Raw genomic sequence first — 18,114 nt, forward strand, 5'->3', positions numbered from 1 at the left:
ACACTGACCTAACTGTACTGTGGTTGTTATCACAGATCTGCGCTCCCATTAACACCTCCTGAAGTAGGTTCCCTGCACCTCTCCAGACCAAATGCGGAACGCCATCTTTTTGTGGGTTCTGTGGGTAGTTTTTTGTTTGTTTGTTTGTTTGTTTGTTTGTTTTTGGGGAAGCAACCATAAAATCATAGAATCACAGAATGGTTTGGGTTGGAAGGGACCTTAAAGCCCACCCAGTTCCAGCCCCCTGCCATGGGCAGGGACACCTCCCACCAGCCCAGGCTGCCCAAAGCCCCATCCAGCCTGGCCTTGAGCACCTCCAGGGATGGGGCATCCACAGCTTCTCTGGGCAGCCTGTGCCAGGGCCTTACCACCCACATAGTAAAGAATTTCTTCCCTATATCTAATCTAAACCTCCCCTTTTTAAATTTATCACCATTATCTCTTGCCCTGACACTACACTCCCTGATAAGGAATCTCTCTCCATCCTTTATCCTGTCTCTGCATCTCATCTTGATGGGGTGTTGAGGTGTTGGTCCAAATGTGGGTAACTGAAATCCCCTCCTCCTGTGACTAAATGTCCTAAATGTGTAGCTACTGCATTAATCTCACCTAGCAGCTCACAGAACAGCTGAGGTAGGAAGGCACCTCTGATGATCTTCCATCAACCCACCCCTGCTCAAAGAAGGGTTGGCCACCGCAGCTTGCTCCGGGCCATGTCCACTTGGGTTCTGAGTATCTCCAGTGATGGAGACTTCACAGCCTCTCTGGCAAACTGTACCAGCGTTGGATCACCCTCGCAGTAAGACTTTTTTTCTAATGTTTAAATGGAATTTCCTGTATTTCAGATTGTGCCCATTGCCTCTCGTCCTTTCACTAAATATCACTGAGAAGAATTTGGCTCTGTCTTCTTTTCCTTGGCTTGCTCAGGAGGCATTCAGGTAAGGGATAGTTTTGTAGATACTAACTGCAGTGATGAAGTTTTCAGAGAGCTTAGCACGGCCTTTTCAGGTTTTTAATTCACGACAGCCCCTTTCCTTGTAAGAAAGCCCTCTATTTAGCATACATGAGACTGCATTTGAACTAGTGCGCCCAGTCTGGGGCTCCTAGTAAAAGAACGACATTGACAAATTGGAGGGAGACCAGAAGAGGGTCACCGAGACGGTCAAAGTGCTGCAGCACGTGAGGCACGAGGAAGGGATGAGAGAACTGGATTTGTTTAAACCTGGAGAAGGCTGAGGGAGCATCTTTTCTCCATCTACATCTACCTAATAGGGATTTACATGGTTGTTGCAAAAAGACAGTAGATGTGGTTGCAAATTGCAAGAGAAACTCCGTATGGACATAAGTAAAAGATTTCACCAGAGCATTTAACTAGTGGATCAGGTTGCCCATAAATCGGTGGGATCTCCATACTTGGAGATACCAAAAACCCAACTGAACTAGGCCCTGAGAACATGAAGTAACTTTGAAATTAGTCATGCTTTGAGCAGTAGTTCTTCCTCCACCCTTAGCTTCTGGCATACCTTTCCCTGAAAGCTCACCGGTAACTCATGGCAAGGTAATTGCCTTCTCTGGGCATAAGCATTTGTGAACGCCTCGTTTCATGACTGGCCAGCGCACACAACACCTTTAATGATGCAGCTCTCTGCTAATTGAACAAGTTTGGTATCTCCTGGTGCCTCGCAGCATCTGGAAACAAAGCGGAGTGCCCTTCAGGGCAGCGAGAATATGTCCAGGATGAATAACTCCTCCACTGCAAGGCAAGACGGAAAAGACTCCAGAACAAACACCAAGACATTGCTCCTTTGCAGGCAAGCTAATCCCTGCTTTTCCATCCTTTCATGTAATCCGCCCACCACAGAAAGTTGCTAACAAGGACTTGGAAAGTAAAATGTGCATTAAATGAATGGGTTTGGCAGAAGGAACATCTGTTTGTGAGTAACTTCTTGTTCCCTACATATGATAATGGTTATGGATTAGTGTACAGAATGCTGAACTTGTTTACAACGCCTCAGAACTGTATGTTTTGAATCATTAATAAGGAATGTTTTTAAATGCAGAATTTCTCATCAATATGAGCGTTGCTGGTTTTTTTTTTCCTCCCTAAATAGGTGCAATTCAGTTTGCAAATTAAATATCAGCAAGCTTTACATAATGTCGCTCTTTCCACAGCCAGAGAGATCAACATTTTTATCATCACAGCCCGTTCTGGTTAATAGGTTAATATTCAGGACTGCCAACAGGTGAAAATAGAATCATTTTAACATGAGCTCTCAAAGATATTCTGGGTTTAATCTGACAGAATCCCGAAGGGAGTAGGAAGTATTTGCTGGGAGGGGGTGGGTCTGTTTGTTTAAAACAATCCTGGGAAACAAAGGAATGAAATGAAATTATCCCAAGCTCAGAAAATATATATTTACACTTCTTTCTTCTTACAGCAGGGCTGTCCCCTCTAAGGGAGGTGGGCTGACCAGAGGATGAATGAAGGGGACTTCGCAGGTAATGCTCTGCCTGGAGGAGTTTTCTATGCTCTAATGCTCATCTTAGCTCAGCTGCTTCTTCCTCTCCTTGCTTTTCACTGTACTTTACAGGCAGGCCGTTCTACTGTGGGTTTTCGCCTTTTAAAGAACTAAAAAGAACTTTTTAGTGAAGCATACATGTGTAAATCCCAGCTAATCATTGCACTGACTTCAGCTCTGGCCAGCATTAAACGCAGATTTGCAGAGGCGCAGTTTTGCTGAGCTCCCTGCACGCAGCACATGGCATTTGCTTGTTTCCTTCTGTCATCTTCCTGCGGTGTTGGCCCTGCCTTGGTGCTTATTTTCTCTCGACTGTAATGTGAGCCCCCCCAAACGCAGCCACTCCTGCGTGTGACTGGGAGGTCTGCATTCCAGCTCCCCGTTGGAAACCCGTCAGAGCTGGGAGCGAGAATAGTCCATGACATATTCCAGTCGGAATGCCTGTTTTAAGAGCCTTTGGACACGCTCCAAACACAGCAAGTGCGGGACAGGGATCTAGTTTCACCTCTAATGCAAGAAATATTCATGTGAAAACTTCTCTTCCACAGAGGAGATTGCAACAGCAGTTAAAAGTCGTAATTAGCTTTTCTGGTGTTATCTGATTTTGATAAACACAGGCATAACACCACACCCACATATAACCACATTCACGCCCTGTCAGAGCTCAGCTAACCTGGAGGGAGTCGGTGGTGTGCTTCTCTGTGTCAGAAAAGATACCCAGAAAGGCTTGGGGATAGCCAGACAAGTTTGTCAGACAAGACAAAACAAGACAAGGCAAGGAAAAAAAAAAAAAAAAAAAAAAGATCACTAGAAAATCCACATGGCTGTGCTTCGGATTTCTTTTTATTACTTTTCCCACTGCAGACCTGGTGTGGACGACCCTAGCTGAGATGGGCTGCAGTCCCTGAGGAAGAGAGCCCCGGGCCGCTGCCCGCCGGGATGACCTCTCCCAGACAAGCCTTCAGCCACCTTCCCATGAGAGGACAGCGCTCACAAAGCAACCACCCCATCTCTGCCTGTCAGTTCTCAAGGAAGACGTGCAGGAAATAAGCCTAGGGGATAACATTCACCTCTGCTGGCTACTGAAGTTCAGCAGCTCAGCAGAGAAGTTTGCCTCGTGGCATCCTGCAACGTTTCACGTTTCATTCACTTTCTAATCCCTCTCTGACCTCAGGTGCTCCCTACCTGGTGCTGTCCCCCCCCCCCCCGAGGACATCACCTCTCCCCTTGCACCACCCTCTGTGGTCCACAGGCTTGTTCTTTTAAAGTGATTATTATTAAAAGTAAAGTGAATCCAAAGCAATTGCTCCCAATTTGTTGCTTCTACATTTGCTGCTTCTGTCTCAGACCTGTAAAAAAGAACTTGTTTGGCCAGAGATTTACATACAGCTTTTGAGCACAAAGGCTGGTCTAATGAAAAATGAGAGCCACAGTCCTTTCCTTGTCTGTGTCCTTAGAGCTATTACAACAATAAATGAGCGGTTGGACATATCCACTTCCCATCATTACAGAAAGGCTCAGGCTCCCTTCTGGAACCAAGCAACTCATAACAAAGGCAGAGCGATCCCAGTGCTATCTCTGGTGGTTTGTGCGAATCGAAAAGACACGCAGACACAGCAGAGAGAGAAGATAGCAAGTAAGCACAGACAAACAGAGAGCTCTTCACAGCAGGAAAAATCCCCCCGCCCTAGTACAGACTTTTGGCTGAAAGATAATGCCTTTGTTCCCAGCTCCAAGATGCTGTCACTCCTATTTCATTTCTTCTGCTCTAAAAGAAACAGACTTTTCACATACTTTGTAAATGAAAGGCATTGCATTAAAAACCTGTTTATTGTTATTTTTTTCTTAGCAGAAACTGCCTGCAGGGTCCCTCCCTTTGGCCAAGGGTTTGACAGAAAGCAGTAATAGTCCTGTGAACGAGCCTGATGTGTTACATGCACCCTCCTTAGCCAGTATCGATCCAAGGGAAGGAGAAGCAAGTTGCACTGGGTGGATGCTGGAGCATTTGAGCAGAGGCTGTCAATATTGGAACTGATCAGATGGTCGAGTTTCGGTGAGTTTGCAGATAAATGCTTCAAGGCACCTTCAAAGGGTGTCCATATAGGTTAGAGCCTGCTGTGGTTATAAGCCTGAAAGGGCCTCTTGCAAAGATTAGATCTGTCTCCTTGTCTAGGGGTATTTGCACAGTAAGAAAAATTGCAAACTTAAAGATAAAAACGTTCCAACCCGTCTTCCAAAAGCAGGGCTGCGTATCAAAATGTTACATGCTGTTCATTAAAAAATAGTTTTAAAAGCTCAAGAAGACTTCCACGCAACAGCTCAAGAAGAATAGCCCATCCAGCAGGACCTCAAGTTGTCCTGTATGTCTAACTACCCACAGGTACAAAGCACAAAATAACACAATAAGGATGTTTTGCAGAAGACTGCAAGTTTGAAAATTTAAGCACTTTTAGTAAGACCATCTCTTCCAAGGCTGAATGCTCAATAATCTAGATGTATAATTAAGAAATTCAAATGTTTTCAACTCTGCCTCACTGCAAGGCGTTGACTTCTTCTCAGGTGAAGACCCCAGTGTTAGAGACATGAAATTAGGCCACGGGAGAGAATAACTGCATCTAAAACAAGCCCCGATGACAGACATCGCAGCGGCAGAGCTGGCTGCTCAAACGTCGGGCACTTTGTCACTCTGGCTGGAGCTGCAGGCAGGTCTTGTGTAACTGTTGCTGTGGGACTTCCCGTGTCATCGCCACGGGTTTATCAGAAATACTGGTCTTATCACAGTGAGATAAAACTACTCATTAAGGCTTACAGTGTAACAACTAGCACCCCCTAAACTGTGTATAACCTCTCGCATGCGATTTCTTTTGAAGCCTAATGGTTTGTTAAGAGGAAACCCAGAGACCGGGGGGACGGAAAGCTGTAAGTGAGCCAAGGAGACCCCTTTGTCTGAGTCCCCCGTGGTGGTACGTGACCTGTCGCAGGCAGAGGCAGGCAGGTTTGGAGCAGGCTCCTTCAGAGACCGCAGGCTGTGCACTTGGAATGCAAACACAGGTAAGAGCAGCTCCAAAACCCGACGGCTGCGTCCCTGCCGGCCACCAGCATCGGTCGCTTTAAGCTGGCAGCAGGGGCTGAGGGGTGAAGGATGGGAGCCTGCTGGTTGCCAGCACCGCACGGCCAGGACGGGGCTGGTTGTGAACTCCAGGAGACAAAAGGCTTTCCTGTACACAGACAGCATTTTAAAGGCTCCCTCTCATGGTCTGAGAGCTCACAGGCTTAGTAAACAGGCTTTGCTAGAGCTATTTAAAAACTTCCCTTGCCTGGTTTGAATACAGTGGCCCTGTTCAGGAAAGCAGTGTTGTTGTTTTTTTTTTCTGGAGATATGTCCTGCCTTTGGAGGTGGTGAAGCACTTTCTGAGGAAAGATGTTTTTAGCAGCCTGGCAGGGACGTCCTCCCCTCTCAGCACCAAGAAAGGATGCCCTGGGGACAGCACAGTGTCGGCACTGATGGCTGGGGACAGGACATGAGAAACCAGAGAGGGCAGTGGGATCCAGAGGTCACAGCAGGGATCCAGGCAGGGGTCTTGAGCAGTGGGATCATTACTGAGGACCTCCAGGAAGGCTTTTGCTCCCTCGGCTGAAGGTGGCTGTGCAGCAGGGTGTGTTTCTAACCCTGTGTTAAGAGAAACCCTTTCTCTGAGGGTTTTGATGGGGTTACATGGCTGCACGGCCATGGAGAGTAACAAAGAGCAGTGAAGAAATGTGATGGAGTCCCAAGGAAGGGCTGTAAGGAGCCGTGCCACCGCATCCAGAGCCACAGCTTCAGTGTCTTCTGTGCTTCGGCCCTGCAGTCTCTAACCTGTACTTGAACAGGACCAGAATGAAGACAACACATACGTCATAGCTAAAGATTTCCTGGGATTTGCAAGGTGGTTGTGGGAAGCCAAGTGCTATGAGGCTCTTTGGAAACTCCCAAATGTCCCTGTGATGGCAAGGGGCAGCTTCAAGCCTTCTTGGGCCTCACCCAAATGCCAACCAGATAAAGTCAGTCCATTTCTCCTTCCAGTGACATTTCAACACCAGAGATTTTGTAGAAGGCACTTTGTCAGTTCTGTGCTAGTTCTTTCTGCAGCTGGTCACTAGAGAAAGCAATGGTTCCAACCATCCGATCCACTTAGCATAACCTTTCTGGCATTCACCAAGCAATTTGGGAACTAGATAAAAAGTCTTAGCAATGTTCAAGACAACGTAGCCTAACAGTGAAAGCTAACACGCAGCAAGGTAGTGTGGCTCTTGCTGTTTCACATGTTCTCCCTAAATACTCTGTAATTACTCGCAGCATAAAAATACCTTTTCCTCTTGGTTCCCATTCTGCTGTCACCGTTATTCGCAGCACAGCGGTGCCCACACCTGGATGTCTGGTGGCACGGGTTACTCGATGGCAGCAGTGGCCAAAACTTCCTGGGGCAGGCACTGGTCGCCCAGGCAGAGGCAACACCTGCCCCAACGAGCTCACAACTGCGATGAAAGATTAAAATGGAAAGATAAAATGTTTAATTCTCAGCTGAATGCCGCCTGGATTCAAGTGAAGGAGAGGCAGTGAGAATGACAAGGGCCGTTTTTTTTAACCCACGTTCACCTCTTCAGACTTGGCTGACAGGGTGATGTCCTAGGCACCATTATGCAGCTAAGAGCATTTTTTTTAGCTATAACTGGCAAAAGGGGTGGTGAAGAACCAGCCAACAAGGATTTCATGGGATACTTATAACAGATTTACACCCCTTTCCACTCTTTGAATGATCCAAAGAAGATAAGAGCCACGTTTTTTTATCACTGAAATAATTTTGTTCCTGTTAGTTGCTCACAATCTGCTCCAGAATTGTAGTTACCACTGTCTCTCTTGCCACACACTAAAGCATCCCAGTCACAAGATAGACCACATGAGCTGAAAGCCTGAAGTCTTCTTGCTTTTTAATGTGGAAAGACACTGCTCAGATCAAATGCAATCAGTACTGCATGAGACACAAAAGCAAAGCTCTAGCATCTACAATCATAATCTCCCTAGGGATGTATTTCACATTTCAGAGGTGTTAATCTCAAGATGCCGGTCAGCTTCCAGCCCCAGTAACTAGCTGTCTGTCTTCACAACTTCCTTCTGTTTCAGAAACACAGCAGTTGCAGTCTGAGTTTTTTCTTTACTTTTTGTTCTAAATGTGCTGTGTGGTTCCGCACCGTGGGAACCACATAGACCTGGTCAGACAATTCCAACGACATTATTTTCCCAACAAAAATGTCTTATTTTCCCTTTTTTTGGAGCTATTTGTTTCCTGATAATATATACTGTGCCAGGGAAAGTGGGGGGAGGCCAGCATTTTCTGGTCTGAAGATCAGGCCACTCTTAGATGAAAGAATTCCAAGTTCAGGTTCAATTAATACTTGATCACCAGACAAACAGCTCATCTTTTCTCATGTCCTTTTAGAAGAACAAAACCCAAACCAGACAAAACCTAGAAAGGCCTCGGTGTTGACCTACTAAAAGAATGCAAAAATTCTAAAATCTCAACTCTTTTCATGGGATGGCAGGAAAAGCATTTTACGTCCCCCTTAACCAGTGGGTTACATATGAGAAGCAATAGCTTCCAGTGGGGCTGACCCTCCCCGTAGCAGCCCGTTCCCCTTAGAATCAGGGTCTTTTAGGTTGGAAGAGACCTTGGGAAGTAGTCTTGTCCCTCCTTCCACCTAGTGTCCAGCTGAGATCAGGTGCCTCAGGACTTAGTCCTCTCAAGTTGGGAATGCCTGGTAGGATGGAAAGGACGCAGCTTCTCTGGGCAGCCCGTTCTGGGGTATAACTATGCTCACACTGAAAATTATCTTCTTAACACCTCAGCAGAATTCCCCTTGCTGCAGTTTGTGCCCATTCCGTTCATGCTATGATGCACCAGACAGAAGAGTCTGGCACCCATTAGTAAGTTGTAAGGAGCAGAAACATCTCACCTTGGCCTGCTCTTGATAAAGCCAGACAAACCCAGCTCTGCCTGCCTCTCTCACCATCCTGGTGAGCCCCTGCTGGACTTGCTCTAGTTTATCAATGAATTTCTTGAACTGGGGAACCCCAGACTTGATTTGAACAGATGATCGATTTATTTCACGACTGATTCATTCCTAACACTGAATTGGACAGAGGGAGGATGATGGAAAAATTGCACTTGAAGAGAATGCTTTTTGCAAAGAAGCTGAAGAAAACTTACTGAGAAGGCTCCGCTGAGCTTAGTGAGAGCTTTCCAACAACCCAACTCAGGGAACTACTTGAGGTCTTAGGAGGCAGGAAAAGGCAATAGCAAACAAGTTCACAGAAGAGCTATTTTGAGTCAAAAAAGTCTGTATCTTCCCACACAGCAACTGCAAGTGTCGAAGCTACTGAGTAGCCTGCTAAGTTGCTTTGGCTATCTGAATGAAGACAGGCGTTATCTGAGGAAGGGAAGTTTGAGGAAAAATAGCAGGAAACACTGTCTAGAAAGCCTTTTTTTTTTTTTTTTTTGAATAGCTCAATTGTAAAGCGTGGCTACATGGCAACAGTGGGAGAACAAACCCTACTGGACAGACGCTAGACACAGTGCCCGAGGCATTACTAGAATGCACTCAAGGATGATGGGGATGTGGCTAATCATAAAAGGCCACATAGAATGAAAGCTTTGTAAAATATGGCTATGCAGTACGTACCAATGGGTGTATCTTGGGGTGGAAAATAGTTTCTTGTTTTTGCCATTGGGACAGAAAGACCTGAGAGAGTCATGGCATACTGTGTCACGACAATCCTCATAGCAAACCATGTACTTGAGGGCTGGATAGTGTGAGTGATGGCTATTATTTAATGCTATTGCAAACATTTTTGTGATGTTTTAAAATATAAACCACAAATGAATGGCATGCTTCAGAAGAAATCCCAAAGTTGATTGTAAATTAATGCCACAAACAGATCGAAGTAACTTTTGGGGCAGAAAACAAAAATCGTCCATACAGCATAGTGCCGTATATGCATACTTTTAAAAGAATGAGGGACACTAAGGTCAGCTTTGTGGTCTGCGCTTTTCATTCTGTGTAGCATGAAAAGTGTCATGTCTTGTTAGTCCCAGTGCTCTCTACAGAAAATACCTTGCTGCCTTCTGCAGGCTGTGGCTCGGACACCTGTAGTGGCAGCTGGTATCTCTCCGGAAACAATTCACTTCCTGGTGCACCTCCTATCAAAGATATACAACAGCTGTTATTATTACTGAGCCTTGCCATCACCAGTCTCATCTCTAGTGTACGGTGGTGATTAACACTCGGGGATGTCTGAACGAGGTTTGCGTGCTGTGGAGGATCAGGACGCTTGTGCTGTGCCCGACACAAACTGGTCCGGCTCGTAGCTGGGGAACACTAAGCTACAGATGATTTACCTTTGTGAAATGGTGAATCAGACACGTTACAATGCTGGGAAGACATTGTACGGAGGAAAGAACTGGGAGAACATAGAGAAGTGTGGAGTCACTGCTTAAGGCCGGGCACTGCTTTCAGTTAAACAGGTATTTAAATCCGGAGTAACCCCATCAACTCTGAGTCTGTTCGCTTCCTGTTTGCCTAATCTGACTTTGATAGAATTGGCCCCTGATTTTCCATGCTATACTTCCTTTTTCCTTCCTTCCTTTCTCAGCACACACCAGCCAGGTTTAGTCTATTCACATCCATGTTTACATCCTTTCTGTATTTGACTCGTATTTCTCTTGAACATACACAGTCACGCACGTGAATACCGTCTACTCATAAAATCTTGTTTTCACACACCCCGCTGTCTCAGTGTTACAAAGCTCCCTTCATACCTGTTACATCTTTGTTTTCATAGTAACTATAAAGATCCCCATAAAAGGGAGATGGGAGGAGAAGTTCTTAAAAAAAAAGGTCAAACCTCAAACTCTATTGCCACTAGTTAGAATGGGAGCCATTTCCTCTCAAGAACCCAGCACTTGCAAGGTCTCTGGAAGACTTTTGTGATGATAATCTCATGCACATCAGACTCTCTGAAACTACTCTGTGATTTACAGAGCCTGTGCTGGCCTTTGTCCTTCCTTGTTAGCTTGGTGGAGAAAAGATACCTGGTAGGTAAATTAAGCAAACAGCACAGAATTTATCACTTCCCTTTTTAATACCCATGAAGTATACTTTGCAGGATAAGATCATTTTCTCACAGAAGGGCCTTCAGAGTAATATAGATGATCAATAAGCACAGAAAGCAGAGACAGTCACTGCAAACTCATGAGGCAGGGTGCCGTTAGAATGGGGTGAGGGAACTACATAACTGAATTTCTATTTTATTTTTCAAAGAATCTGAATTCATTGTTCCCAGTGAGGCAGTATTAATCCTTCCCTGAGTCATACGGCTTTCTACTTTGTGTAAATACAGAAAGACAAATCTAGTCTAGTTCATTTAGACTTTCTGGTTTATACTCTGCGGAGATGGCTAACCTGCTCTCCCAGCCCTATGGAGAGCTCGCTTTACCTTCACATTTGCTTTCCAACATGCTACTCAGAAGAATTTTCCTGCTTCCAAGGACTTGGTCCTTAAAGCAGCCCATTATTAAAACTCCGGGACACCTTAATTTTTGCAATATAAAGAAAACACATGCAGTGTTTAAAGCTAAAGGTGTTGCATGCAGAGCATTTTAATCAATATTTAATTTAGCCAGACTCACCAAGCAGCCAAGTTCCGTGCATTAAGAATGACCTTGCACATCTTTTGCAGGCAATTTTTATGAACACAAGCACTGCTGCTGAATTCCAGCACATCAGTACCTGTACCTGCAAGGGCTGAGGGAACAGGCTGTAGACTTGCACTTGTTATGGCAATTTTTCTTAAAATTGCTTAGGAAAGGATCGCGATCATTAGACTGTAGAATCATCCCTTCTAAAACCTAAATTTATTTTGAAGTTGCAGAGAGCTGAGCGGACCTAAACTGAAAGAGCTTTTGGAATGGCTCAGTCTGTTCATTAATGTAGTTCAATCAAAGCAGTGTCTCCATCATCTAGGCTTGCAAAAGCAGGCAAATATCTCATTTTAGAACTGGTTCATTAAAAATAAAATCAAACCCAACAACCTAGCTTTGGCAGATTACAGGAGTCTGTCTTCAACATGGACTGTGCAGCTGGGTGGCTCTGATAAAAATCTGCTGGAGCTTGTGATCTCCGACTGCACAGAAATTTGTTGGTTTACAGCTTGTACAAAGTCCTAGAAGAGTATTTGGTGATAAAAAAAAACGTTAATCTCATCTTTAGTGGAGGAATCTACATTTTTAATGGGGTTTTAATAAGCTACAGTCTGCCAGGGACAGCATTTAAGCAATGTAAGTTTACCAATCTCTTCCCCATTCAGAGTAACTGTCATTCAGGATTCCTGGCCTGTTGTGTTCCTATCATTAATTATATCCAGATATTTAAATTCATGGAACAGCAAAGACAAAACCCCCTGAATAAGTTACTTGTTCTAAGCTAGCTGCCCAGCTAAAGCATGGAAATATCTCCGATGAACTAATGAGCAGCTCATATCCAAAAATATTTTTCTGGACTGTGGATCGCTGGAGAATTGCCCACAATTCATACAGCTGGAAAGGAATGGTTTTGTTTATTGGACAGTACCGTCAATCTGTGCCGGATATCTGGGTGCACGATGAGCCTCATGACGATGAGGAGTGGCAATTCCATAGCCAAAAGCTAGAGTCATGGCACTGCTTCAGTGGAGTTACTCTGGATTTACAGCGGGGAAAGTGAGGTTGGAATCTGGACAACTAATAAGGGGCCAGTAAGTCCTCTTCTCAGCCTTTTCCTCCTCCCGAGAAAGACAGTGAAGCTAATAAAAAGGATACTGGCCTGAAAGCAAAGTGAAGTGGCTGTTGCAGACAGTTACCATCGCACACAGCGTTCTCATAAAGAACGGGGAGTTTCCACCTGGGAAATTCCCTCAAACTCTATGTTTATCCTCATGAAAAACGAGCAAGCAGCCAAGTAAGGGAATGCAAAGGACACAACTGCTCTAAATGAAGATGAGCCTTTGATTGTAGAGAGAGATTTTTTTTTTTTTAAATCAGAATTATTACTTTTAAATTTAACAATCAAGAAGTGACAGATCACTTAGCTGGTCCATGGGGCCAGTGGAGGCTAAGACATAAACACTTGATGAGAGGTGTCCTGGTTGTTCACGCTTGACCTTTCCCCAAGCCAGTGCGATAAAATCTGTGATAAAGGACATTTTATAAAGCACAACACAAAAGAAAACAGGAACAACAAAACTTATGCAGGAGCTCAAAGACTGGCTACTTACACCTCTTGTGGCTCTGAGAACACTCTTTAGCCTGTTTCCATGTGAGACTTGTCTCTGATGTTGCACGGAAAGCTCCACCAAAATCAAGGCAATCTCCCTAACAATCACAGAACGTTTGCTTTTAGTGGGAAGGAATGTTCTTTCAGTTAGGATAAATTTCTTAGTCAGACATCCCGAATCATAAATGTTAATAATTTTACCACCACACAATGAGGACTTGTCCAGCCAAAATAAAGCCTCATCAAGTACTACCTGCCATCGGGACCTTGTGTTCCCTTTTCTCTTTTGTGTTCCCTTTTCTCTTCCTCCCTCCTGTCTTGGGAGTTGTTTCTTGATTGCTTTTGCTTCCCTTCCTCCCCAAAGTTTCCTGATCTCTTCTTTCTGGGTAACCACAAACTACTTACCTCCTCCATGGCTGTGAGGATGTTTGACACCAACCTCTATCGCAGAGGACCAGGTGCAGGCAAGGGCCATGTGAGAGCTGAATGAGACCTTTGAGACATGATCCTGGGTGAGTGCCTGGACTGGCAATCCAGGGAGCAGAATAAGACTTGGAAATGCTGCCGTAAAGAAAGGAGCCCCCTTTTAAAAGTTAATCATCACCCTGGGGAAGTCTGAGTAACTGGGATCGGAGCACTCTAAGCAAAGTAACTCCACAGCTCGTCCAAGACATGGCTGGAGAGCACTCCCCTAGCTTCATGCACACACACATGCAACATCTGGCCTGACTTCTGCGACTGGGTGCTGGATTTAGGACCTGGCCATCAAGTGCTGTCATTAAATGATGTGCTAGGAGTGGTGAAATGACACTGAAGACTTTCCAAAGCTCTGAGTTTGTAGCTCTTACATCCTGTTGCTGCCAGAGTCGTTTCCAGAATGAAAACTGATTCCCTGCTCAGCAGGGAAATGTGAGAGCCCCTACATCCACCAGAAAGAAGAAAGGGAAGTGCCTTGGTCATAATCCTTCCTACTCTGCCTACTCTGAAGCCAAGCCAGAGGCGCTGACCTCAAGAATGTTTCTTAAAAACGTCAGGAAACTCCAGACACCTGGAGCTCAGCTTCTGTATTTTTGTCTTCTTCCATTTCCATTACATCTTGATGAAAACAGGGAGGTCTTCTGTACTTCACCATGGTACTGAACCTCAATCATCTCTGGGCACCAGCTGCTCTTGCCCACAGCCACCAAACCCAACGGGACTTCATGCACTGGTGCAGGAGTCTCAGCTGGTGAGTGATGACAGATCAAAGCTTATGTCTGCAATTCATGCATGCCTAAGGGTGCCAAGGAAAGAACAGGAAGCAACAATTAGGTTAATAAATGACATATCAAGGAATATACATTCCTTTGTCATTAGATTATGCATAGCACATATTGGGTGCAGTTAACACAATTCATGTAAAAAAGCCTGCAAGCTACCAGTTTCGTAGCTTTACACGTATTAATGACAACATCACTCAAAGATTTATAAGTTATGCTGATTTTATTGGTGGGGAAGCAGAGGTTAAGTAAGTTTTCTAAGGCCACACAGCAAGCAATCACTTGGATTTATAACTCCCAAATCTGCCTTCTGCTCCATCCAGCAGGCCATGCTGACTCACTGTGGAATGCATATTTCCAGCAAACTCTTAAGGGACAAGAGGAATCTAAAGAACAAAAGGTACAGATAAAGCACTAATTCTAAGAAACAAATGTTTTCTGCCATTCAAAAGCCACGAGCCATCATCTGTTTAAGCTGTCACACTCACCAGCACGTTAGCCAGAATAGGAGTGCAAGAATAACACAAGGGGGATTGCTGACAGTGCTTTTAGCAAAACTGCAAGTCAGACATAACAGCTTTATGTTGTGAGATTGCCAGAACAAAGAAAATTGAATATATCTGCGATTTCAAATGGAAGTTTATTGAGATTTATCGCAAGATAGCTTTAAAATTTATAGAATCCAGAGCTGTTCTCTTTCATACAGATCCTGGCAAACAGAAGACTGTAAGAAAGCAGCAGTGATACTGCTAGTACACCTTCTGGGAGACTATTTCTATGCTACTCCTCTATGCTACATATGGCTGCTCCTCAGTTTTGGAGCAATTTGTATGTACAAATTATCAGTTTAAATGTTAACTTCTATTAAAGGTGAAATATTTTCAGAAACCTGAGGAAATTAAATGGAACAACTGTCCCTCCAGTTTCAAAGACCTTTTGAGTCAGACAGTAACCAAAATGAGTGTGAAATAAAGTGTTGATTACATGACAATACTATAACCAGACTGCCTGGCATCCGGCTTTGTAGTGGGAATAAAGAGTTCATTTCCATTCTGTAAGGGGTTTCCAGCCATAAAAAGTCCATTTCCTTTTCTAGGTGAAGAGAAGAGAGATGTCCCACCCAACACAATGCTCTGCACAATCAGGATGGGATTGCAGAGGCCCTAACACACGGAGAAGTTCAAGCTGCGAACAGCCTGCTCCGCATACCCTCCTCTGGCTGTATCCAATTCACGCTTGCATAACTTAAGTCGTGGAATAAATCCCAACCTGGGATTGCTGGCAGATTCTAATTTAAGTACTGACAACAATCCTCCTTGTGCATCGAGAGAGACTGAGATTCAAGCGACAAAAAAGTATCAGCAAGCAAAAAACAGAAAGCAGAGAATAAAGAACTGAATGGCCTTATTTGAACTTGGCTTTGGGTAAAGTCAAGCAGCTGAAAAAGCGCCTGATCCAATACCCAAATATAAAAAATAGATGCAGAAATCACATATTCTGATACTTAATTTAGAACCTGACATTCTAAACTTACTGTGTGCGTCAAGTCAGAACCAGACACTACTTGTGCTACACAGCAGCATTTCAGAAACACAGACTTCCAAGCCCCAGTACAAATAAACATCTTAAATGATGTTACAAATAACTTTCCCAATAAAAATCTTATCAGTTTTAGTCAAGAGGAAAAGCTCCAGTTCTGCATATGCTTCTTGTTACAAAACTGGGAATGTTTTTCTCATCTCAAGAGCTCTGGTAAAACGACACTTAGATTCTATCTGTGTCTGGAAGAATGAAAATGACAACATTTTCCCCAAAACCGTTCTTCTTGCCTGGAGTACGTCCACGTCTGCCCAGTTTTCCTCAGAAATATCTGCAGTTTCTAAGGAAGTTGCTAATCTCTCTCTCCGATTCTTTTCCCTTACTCTTTCTGATCCATTACTTTCAGCATTCTTCCTTCACGTGCCACAAAGTTGCACTGAACCTCAGATCCTACTTTTGCTTGCCTACAAAAAAACAAGACCAGCCAACCAACCAAAAAAAACAAATAGGGGAAGAAACTCACATTCAACTTCTTCATGAAGAAAATACACTCTGTTTTGTGCACCACTGGCTCTCACATATGGTTTGTGACCCCAGACCTGCCATACAGAGATAACAGACTGCACAGCACTGACTCCACCTCCTCTCCTCCCCGCTGCTTCACCAGGTTGCATCCGTGTCTCCTCTGCAGAGTGCCAGGGCACTGCTGAAAAGGCTGAGGCGTGTTCATAACCCATGGTAAAAAAACAATTGGTTCTACCAGCTGACACTTGCCAGTAACTGGGAACCACGTGGATCCCATCTCTTAACATCTGGTTTGGCCTTGGGAGACCAACTCTGTGCTATGTCACAAGTCTTGCAACGGCAGGGGAGTATCTCCAGTGGTGTATGTCCACCCCAGAAGGCTATTGCAGAGTCCTCTACATGGCCAGCATAAAACTACGTGGAGCCACAGCCAGAGGAAAGGTGGTAAACCTGGGGCACGGCTGCGTGCTGTTCTTGTGACCTGTGCTGCTGCTGTAGCCTGAAGAGTTCAGAGGCTACTACACTCTTTTCCATGGAGCAGGGTCTGGTCTCCATCCAGTGCCACTATCCAGAGAGCCTTGTAGGTGGTACACTAAACCCTCATATCCACTGACCTAAAGCAAGCTCAGCTTGTCCACAGGTCACAATTCAGACATTTTCTGCTGAAAACTAAGCACAGAATCACAGAATCATTTAGGGTGGAAAAGACATTCAGGATCATCACGTCCAGCCATCAACCTGACCAAGAAGTTGAATGGTGTTTTGTTTCTATTGTTGGTACCTGTACTCATAGGAGAAACGTGTATGCATATCGTCATCTAGATCTCTCTCTCTTGTTTACAATACCATTATTAACTCATGAGCAAGTTAGTAAACTTTTGGAGAATGCTTCTTAAATAGAACAGAACATCTTGAGTTGAAAGGAACAAGGATCATTGAGTCCAACTCCTGGCTCCACACAAGAATACCTAAAAAATAAATGTCTAAGAGCATTGTCCAAATGCTTCTAACTCTTGTGGGCTTGGTGCTGTGACCACTACCCCAGGGAGCTTGTTCCAGTGCCCACTGGACTTAGTTTGATTTAGTGAAGGTACCAAAAGAATCAAGTATATCATCAGAGAAAGGAAGTAAAACTGAAACCGAGGCTCATACAGCAAGCTCTTGCAGCTCTTGCATCGTTATTACAGGAAAGTGTAAATGAAAAACATGAGTGCCACTGCCAGCTGTGAACTGGTGAACTGGAGCCGACCGATAACCCACTCTTCAAAATATGAAATCTTCCCCGCCACAGAATGTTCAGCACAGACAAACGGAGACACCTGGTAGAGGACCGTGGTTCAAATAAGATGGAAGAGAGTACTGTAAGCAACGGAGATGGCAAGACGTTATGGGGAAGAAATGTATTTTATGAACAGAATTCCTGGCAAATAAGAAATGGGGTGATCTCAAGCCTAGGTGAAACACAATAGAAGCATGGAGTGGAGGGCAGGAGATGAAACAACGGGGAGGAGCAGAATTGGGAAGAATGCTGGGGGAGTGGGAGTAACTTTCTGGTAGGGCTGGCTGGCACAGCTCCTGAGCCAGGTCCCTGGGGTCAGATGCATGCTAGCACTAGTGCACGGGGCAGGAAGGCACATCAGGAACAAAGCTGGAGATGGCTGGGTGTAGGCGAGAAACTAAGTCTGTGGCCTAGTACCTTGACTTGAGCTAAGCCTTAAAACTGACTAGCTGTTAGATTGTTTTTCTGGCTTAAAAATGCATGTAAAGGATGGGCATAACTTATTCCTAACTGCTCTACTGAAGCACAGCTTGTTGCCTGGAGGAAGAAAAGAGCTTTCTAAACTTTATACCTTTGAATTTCAGAACATATATAAAGCCCAAGATCTTCTATGAAGATACCGTCCTTCTGGCAGAGTGACTTCGAATGC

General features: G+C 44.6%; 1 long non-coding RNA gene across 1 annotated transcript; it reads left to right on the top strand.

Moving 5' to 3' along the window:
- Positions 1 to 834: 834 nt before the first annotated feature.
- Positions 835 to 3,763, top strand: LOC106035330 (uncharacterized). Its single transcript, XR_001206697.3, has 3 exons — positions 835 to 938; positions 2,439 to 2,499; positions 3,384 to 3,763. It is a non-coding gene; the product is annotated as an uncharacterized lncRNA (long non-coding RNA).
- The last annotated feature ends 14,351 nt before the right edge of the window (positions 3,764 to 18,114 follow it).

Source organism: Anser cygnoides, chromosome 2 (genome assembly GCF_040182565.1).
Source record: "Anser cygnoides isolate HZ-2024a breed goose chromosome 2, Taihu_goose_T2T_genome, whole genome shotgun sequence".
Lineage (NCBI taxonomy): Eukaryota > Metazoa > Chordata > Aves > Anseriformes > Anatidae > Anser > Anser cygnoides.